Here is an 8,488-nt window from a genome sequence, read left to right on the forward strand (position 1 = left end):
ACACCAACAACCAATGTAAAAGGGAACTTACAAGACAGACAAGAATACAAAACTAGAAGCCTGAGGCATAATGTTTGTTTGATTACAACCGTTGTTTATGAAGTTTTACAGTGTGTTATAATATTTCAAAATTTATCTCATATGTCACTGCCAAAAAGCTGTTCTGACAGGTACCTGCCACATTTTTGGTTCTTTAGTTATATTTGATGAGAACATGATATTGTTATTGATGTTCCCCCCACCCCATTGGTTGTATTTCCCCCTAAATGTTGTTCCAAAAATTTGACAATTTAATAAAATATTTCAATCAAAAGCCTTTTTTTTTATCCAGGCACCAATCTTTTAGGTCCTTTGGTTGGTAACAGGGTCTCTTTAAGTTAATGAAGGCTCTTCTTTTAAAGAATGTGTACCTGTGCATTAGGATAATTCTAGTCAAAATAAGTTCTGATTCAGATTGGAGCTATTCCAACTTTGGATCAGAACTTAGTTTGCTTAAGATCCAATTTGGGGTAGGTTGAGCTCCACTGCAACATCACAGTCAGCTGACATCATCCAGTGGCTGGTTTGCCTTAGCCCTACTATATGTGTCAATGACAAGTATAGTATGATTCATTGAAAAAATGCAAATTCTGAATCTGATTTCCAATCCAACTAGTTTCGGTTTGAATTGGAATTTTTATTATTCACCTCTGCTTGTGATTGTGCTAGAATACTAAACCCTTAGTATTTCTATTTTGAGTGACTACACTTTCACCTGTATTGAATTCACTGCAAAGTTGTCATGATGTGCTGGATGGTCTTTTGCTGAGAACTCTTCCTGCCAATTATTGTAGGACATGCCCCTGCATGACCTCACAAGACTTATGATGATGTCACAGATGAAAGACAAGAATTTCAGAGCTCCTCAAGGAAAGCTAGAAAAGATAAAAATATATACAACAAAGGTAATCCACTTACAGGTGACTGGGATTGTTGATTATTAAGATTATTAGGATTTCAGTACCCCCCCAATCCATGACCCAGAAAAAAATATGCAGTCCAGGAGTTCCAACTTCACTCTCACTTTATTTACCACTAGAGATGAGCGAGAATCCCTCTGGCATTCTCGCGAAAATTTCCCGAACTTCTGATGGTTACGCAAACTTTCGTCGAACCGATTTTGCAAAACTATCGGAAGATGGAGGAAATTATAACTGGAGGATTCATAGGGGATTCACAGGATTCCCTGGAAAGCCTCCCGTTTGCGATCCCTGGGGCACTAGAGGTTAATTAACCTCTAGTGCTGCGGATCGCACACTGTTCTCAATGAATGCCGCCACGGCCGCATTTATTGAGAAGATCCCTGGCACTAGAGGTAACTAAACTCTAGTGACCCGGGATTGCAGTGGATTCTCAGGACTGCAACCATTCTTGCAGCCCTGGGAATCCTGTTTGCGATCCCCGGGATTAGAGGTTTAGTAGGGACAAGTCTATTAGAGGAAAGCTTTCCTCAGCCAATCAGAGAGCACCAGAGGTTTTGAATGGGGAGACTTGTCCCCACTTAACCTCTAGTGCCAGAGATCGCACACTGAGCTGATCAATGAATGCAGCCGGCGCTACATTCATTGATCAGCACAGCCCGCAATCTTTTTTTTTTTGATTAGCGAATTTACACCGGCTATTCTCACTTACAATTTCGGTAAGCGAGAATGCCCGAATTCGCCGCGAGATTGAGTTTTAAAAATTAGCTCGCTCATCCCCATTTACTATATATGTAGTAAGGTTGGTGACGGCAGGGATAGCTCCGCACTAGCATTTATTAGTTGTAACAAAAATCATTAAAATCACATGTCCAAAACTATGAGTAGTCTGCTAATGCAATCTCCAATACATATATTTCTGGATATGGATACTTTGTTTCATCTGGCTTTCTGTATGCTTTCTATGTTGGAAAAAAGTGGACTGCATTGAGTATATTTGATAATACTTCCGGAGTGACACATTTGGTTGCTAGATCATTTTGTCTAAATTCAAAACTATTATGTGACTGGCCAATATTACTATTTATCATTTTTGGTTTTGTAATTCTTCCAGTAAAACACGAACTTGTGCATTGAATCTTAAGTACCTTTTTGCCTAGTCTTGTTTATTATTACTGTCCTCTCACTAATCGATATTACACTTCTGTATCATATTTTTTTAAAATCCAGTTGGGTTGCTGCAAAGTTAGCTTTGTAAGACAAGCTAATTGTTAAAAAAAATCAATTTCATAGCCAAGCTTCCAGAGAAAACCACACTGATCATACTGATTCATTGATTGGACTGGTTGGCTTATGACTTTTCTATAAAGTTATCCTTCTATTTCTGATTCTTAGTATGCCTTACATTTTGCATGTACAAATGTCTCTCTATAATACTTAGGTCTTCCAACTGTATGTGAAGATTTCCTACATCAGTGTAATTTTCATACATTCCTTAACTATGACCATTCAATACACCTTCATATTTATACTAACAACTAAACAAGATATCTGCCTCTGACTGCAGCCAGTTCACAAGTAAAAGTCCTCCATTAATATTAGTTATATCTATGGATCCCTAAAATTTGACCATGATTACTATCTCTTCTATTTAGAATGTCTAATACAGGGGTGTCAAACTCTGGCCCAGGGGCCGAATCCAGCCCCCAATGTCCCACAGCTGGCCCGCCGCTGCATTGAAATTGCGCAGCTACTACAATTCCTGGCATCTATAGACCAGCGGGCTCTCTGCCTATGTATGGCCCCGCATTGTACTGTTTTATAGACGCAAATAATGCCGAGAATTTTAGTACCAGCGCTATTTCAATGAAGAGGGAGTTTCAGCGGCGGGCCACTCATAAGATTTAGGTCCACATTGGCGTCAGGCATTTCCAGCACTCCCCCTCAGCCGTTCTTTTCCTTACTATTACAAGGCATGGACTTGAATGGTTGGATTTTCATAGAAGAATATTGTTATTAATAATGTTAGCCTGTGCAAAAAGGTTACAGTTGAAATTTAACTCAGAAGGCTACAAATGGAGAATGAGGCATAAGACTTTTTTCTTAAATAAAATTTAAAACATTTTTTTCATGCCCCTTTTTCTATTATAAGCTTGTTCCAGATTGAATGTGAAGCAAAACCTCTTTGTTTCCATATGAAAAGGTTTTATATCTAATGGGAAGGAAAAATTTCCTCAATTTTTTTCAATAAATTTTAAGGTTGGTCTGCCACTTTGTCTAAGTTTTTAATTTTGGCCCTCTGTGTATTTGAGTTTGACACCCCTGGTCTAATAGATCCAGCTAGTTATGCTACTGCTAGGAACCCTGGTCACTCCAATTTTGTTACTTAATGTTCTCTGGGATTAACCTTCAATAGACACCAAGTAAGTTAATTCTCTATCACTATCTACTTCCTAATCCTTTATTATTATCTTCCCATTGTTATATATGGTACCTTTTCACTACCACAAGTAAACCATATATATGTGTATTGCAAATTTTTGATAACCAATGCATTATGCTTTATATATATGTGTCATATACAATATTACCATACCCACTGTATTATATATTATCACAGTTCTGGTCTCTCAACCCCCTGAGGAAGCCCCTTGGGCAGTTGTCAAGACATATTATTAGGTTGACGTCTGTTCATTCCTATGTGACTTGTTTTGAACATAGATCTGTATTCTAGTTTAGAAGTACTGTGTTAGCAGAGGTTCTAGCGGAGTGGGACTATGTCTAGTTTTAGCTCACCAAAAATTGCCAAATAAACACTAGTTTAATTTTACAAAAAAAGTGTTCTGCCTACAAAAGCCTGTCTTTTCTCTCTCTTTATCATTACTTTTTGGTCCTTTGATCTTTTGCTCACTGGGTCTTTTTCTGAACTTTTACATGTTTCATGAGCAAAAGCTAGTTTGTGTGTATACTTTATATAAACAGTATATATATATATATATATATATATTTATATATATATATATATATATATTTACCTAATGTATTATAACTGATGATATAACTGATTCACTTGAAATTGCTTGAATTGCTTGAAATTGTAATTGCAGTATTTCTATGAAGCAGCATCTATTCTTTTCTACAAAACAATCATTTTACAGGTGATTTAGGCTCCATAGTGATTAATGTACAACCATTGTTTACTAACCAGGAGTCTTCCGTTGCTGACAGCCATGTCTGCTCTAATTTGGCTACAGGGGCTTACTTATTAAAATTGCTTTCCTAGAGCGGTGTAGACCATCTTTTATTTTCCCTTATGCTTTGCAGCTGTTACTGCCATAGGGTACGACAGCCTTCAAGCTGTACAATTATTGTTAATGAGTCAACTGAAATGTTCGACTTAGAAAACCGATTTAACTAATAATCAAATTATGTCAGGTAAATGACATTTTATATTAATGTCAAAAATTAAAAATCAACCATTTAGAGTAATTATTAAAATGTAAAATCATTGTTGCCCAGTTTACTAGTTATTAATTATAGAGGTTAGTTTAGGTCAGGAGAGAGGGCCATATGGAATAAATGCACTTTGTTTAAAAATGTAGTTATACTTTAAAGTATATATTACAAATATATATATATTACATACAGTATATGTATGTAAAGTATATCAAAAAATTTTTTTACATTGACATAAGGCAAGGAAGGGTTAACACACTTATCAGTATGCCAAGCTTCTTTGGGGGACATTTATGACAGAATATGATATGCAATTTATACGAAGGGGATATTAATAAGGATTGTAAGAAAAGTGCCAGACAACTTCTTGATATTCCAGAAAATTAGTTTTAATGAAAATCACACTGTATGTCATATGTATTCTTAGGCCTAAGGGAGAAAATTGTATAACTCTTGTCTTGGCTCCTGGCTTTTCATGCTGCCTTCCAGATCTCAGATAGAACAAGTATTATTTCTCCAAAAGCAGCACACAGGTATTATGGAAGCACAACCAGTTAGAGGAACCTTATAGGTTCAGGAAGTGTACTGTCACTTCCCAAAATAGATCTTCCACAAATAATTTCTTTCATCCTCAAAGATGTTCCACCACTTTCACCGCTAGCCTGGTATAGTATATACACTATATATAGTATAGTGCACTCTACATTCCCTGTTCCATACCTCCTCATACTGAATACCGTGCTGTTCATTCCCTGTTTCACATCCCCTCATTCTGTATATTGCACTGAACATTCCTTTTCATACCTTGTCATTCTTTATACTGCACTGTACATTCCCTGTTCCGCACCTCCTCGTTCTGTGCACCGCCCTGCACTTCTTCATTCTGTACACTGCACTGTACATTACCTGTTCCACACCTTCTCGTTCTGTACACTGCACTCGTTCTGTACACTGCACTGTACATTCCCTGTTCCGCACCTCCTCGTTCTGTACACTGCACTGTACATTCCCTGTTCCGCACCTCCTTGCTCTGTACACTGCACTGTACATTCCATTTCGCACCTCCTAGCTCTGTGCACTGCACTGTACATTCCCTGTTCTGCACCTCTTCATTCTGTGCACCACCCTGTAGATTAACTGCCCCACACTTCATTCTGTACACTGCACTGTACATTACCTTTTCCGCACCTCCTCCTTCTGTACACTGCACTGTACATTACTTATTCCGCACCTCCTCCTTCTGTACACTGCACTGTACATTACTTTTTCCGCACCTCCTCCTTCTGTACACTGCACTGTACATTACTTTTTCCGCACCTCCTCCTTCTGTACACTGCACTGTACATTTCCTGCTCCGCACCTCCTCCTTCTGTACACTGCACTGTACATTCCCTGTTCCGCACCTCCTCTTCCCTGTTCCGCACCTCCTCGTTCTGTACACTGCACTGTACATTCCCTGTTCCGCACCTCCTCGTTCTGTACACTGCACTGTACATTCCCTGTTTCGCACCTCCTCGCTCTGTACACTGCATTGTACATTTCCTTTTTCGCACCTCTTCGTTCTGTGCACCGCCCTGTACATTACCTGCTCCACACTTCTTCATTCTGTACACTGCACTGTACATTCCCTGTTTCGCACCTCCTCGCTCTGTACACTGCACTGTACATTTCCTTTTTCGCACCTCCTCGTTCTGTGCACCGCCCTGTACATTACCTGCTCCACACTTCTTCATTCTGTACACTGCACTGTACATTACCTGTTCCGCACCTCCTCATACTGTATATTGCACTGTACATTCACTGTTCCACACATCCTTATCCTGTGTACTGCACTGTACATTCTTCTGTTTTACACATACTCATTCAGTACACTGTACTGTATATTACCATTTTCATACTGAACCCAGAGTTGCCATGTTGCTTCCAACATTGTGTCCTGGGGTGCCACAGGTCTTCTGCAATCTTAGCAACACCCCTGATTGGTATCCTGTCAGAAATTCATTACACTTTTATATTGTTACATTTGTGACAAGCTTATTACATACTTACTAAACACTATCGCAAAATATTTGCACTGGTGAAGTGAACTTTGAGAATTATGGATGCAGCAATTACTGACACCTTTACAAAAATGCAAATGCTTGGCTGTATTTATGCTTGGAGAAATCATGCATATTGGAAAAGTTCTGCATACTTACTCTAAACCACTGATTAAGAAAATATTGAAGTCACTGGATGAACATAGAAGTCAAGCAGACAACTAGCATTTTTTACAGAGGTCAGCAGTGGCACACTCCATATTCTTCTCCTGGTTGTAAATTATGATATTGCAGATGACATTTTCTCAGGCAGAGGAGAGACACTATCTGCTTGTTAGTATCACGTGATTTAAATCCACTGGAGTGACACAAACGTGACATAAAGGTCACTTGGCAGAGCTTCAGAATTAGAGATTAAGGAGATTAGGCGAATCAAGGCAATTTCATCCTTTTAAATGCATGAATCCACATGGAAGAACAATATATGACGCATACTAACCTTTATTTTGTATATGCACCAATTCACCAGGCATACTATACCTGCTATGTTGTTGTGTCTTTGTCAAATTCTTCTGAAATAAATAAAAACATTGGTGGAGCAACAAATACCATATGTGTATATGTGCACTGTACATTCCCTGCTCCAGAACTCCCTTTTTTGTATATTACACTGCACATTGTCTGTTCCACATGTCCTCATTCTGTACTCTGCATTGCACATTCTTGTTTCCACAAGTCCTTGTTCCTTGTTCCACAAGTCCTCATTCTGTGTATTTCCCTGTACATTTCTTTGTCTATACCTCCCTATTCTGTACACTGCACTATAAATTCCCTATTCCACACACTTACATTCTGTATACTGCACTGTACGTTCCCTTATTGTTGATGTACTCTGTAAAATGTTACAGGAGATATTGGAATTTCAAAAAACAAAAATCAAGACACAAACATTTTGAAACACTCATTTGTTTGTTACTCATTTGTTTCCCAACATTATATATATTTTTCAAGTGCCACTCAGCTTTTAAATATGTAATAACTAATGTGCACTTTTCTACTTACATACTTCAATAACAATTATTATATTGATGTCACCAGGCATACTGTACCTGTTATGTTGTTGTGCCTTTGTCATGTTTTGTCTGTTCTCTGAAACAAATAGGAACATTGCTGGGGTAACAATACAATATATGTTCTAAATGAAAACCAAAAAAAAGAAGGCATTGGGGATATATTTATAAACAATTTGCACAATGACTCATTCAATAAAAGTTTTTTCTTTTAGCATTCTATATGAACTGCGATGGGCGAATAGTCTCGGATCTCTACAGCACAATATGGTGGCTGCTAATGAAGACGTTCTGAGTTTTCTGTGGACTAACTGAACGCAAAACAGGAGGAAGATATGTACCTTACTATGTAGCAACATAAATATCAGTTCATGAAAATCAATAACGTAAGCGCACTATGCACATTTTGTTTTTTTACAGTACATACCCCTTAAATCTCTAATTCAGGGTGTCAAAGAAGAAAAACCTAAATATTGCTGTCAACATCTTTGCATTAGAAAACGTACATGTAGTTTCCTTCAAGTGCAAACTGCACTTTTAAAAATTGTATTTCACATGCATTTTTGTTGGTTGTGTGTGATGTTTAGGGTGTTTGCTTTTCCGCAGTCTGTATTGTTTTTTTTTCGCACAATTAAGTGATTTGGAGCTGGATTTCACTATTCTCATGCTAATCCTTGCTAATATGGTTTAGAAGGGAATACTATATAGGAGGTGACAGAAAATATTGGGTCCACCCAATTCTTAAGCAATGAGAACCTGGAGGACACTTTTAGTTGATCCATAAAGATCCGAGAGTCTTTTACACAAGTTTCACAAATACTCAGATGACATGTGAAACAAACGTACCTATACTTCACTGTATTCTATAAAGTTATGTATGCTTTAAAAAACTGAAACATTCTTTGTGTTTGTTGATGATATGTAAACACAGTTTATTTAGATATTGGTGGGCCAGGACCTTCAG

This window comes from Pyxicephalus adspersus, chromosome 4, assembly GCF_032062135.1.
Source record: "Pyxicephalus adspersus chromosome 4, UCB_Pads_2.0, whole genome shotgun sequence".
In the NCBI taxonomy this organism is placed as follows: Eukaryota; Metazoa; Chordata; class Amphibia; order Anura; family Pyxicephalidae; genus Pyxicephalus; species Pyxicephalus adspersus.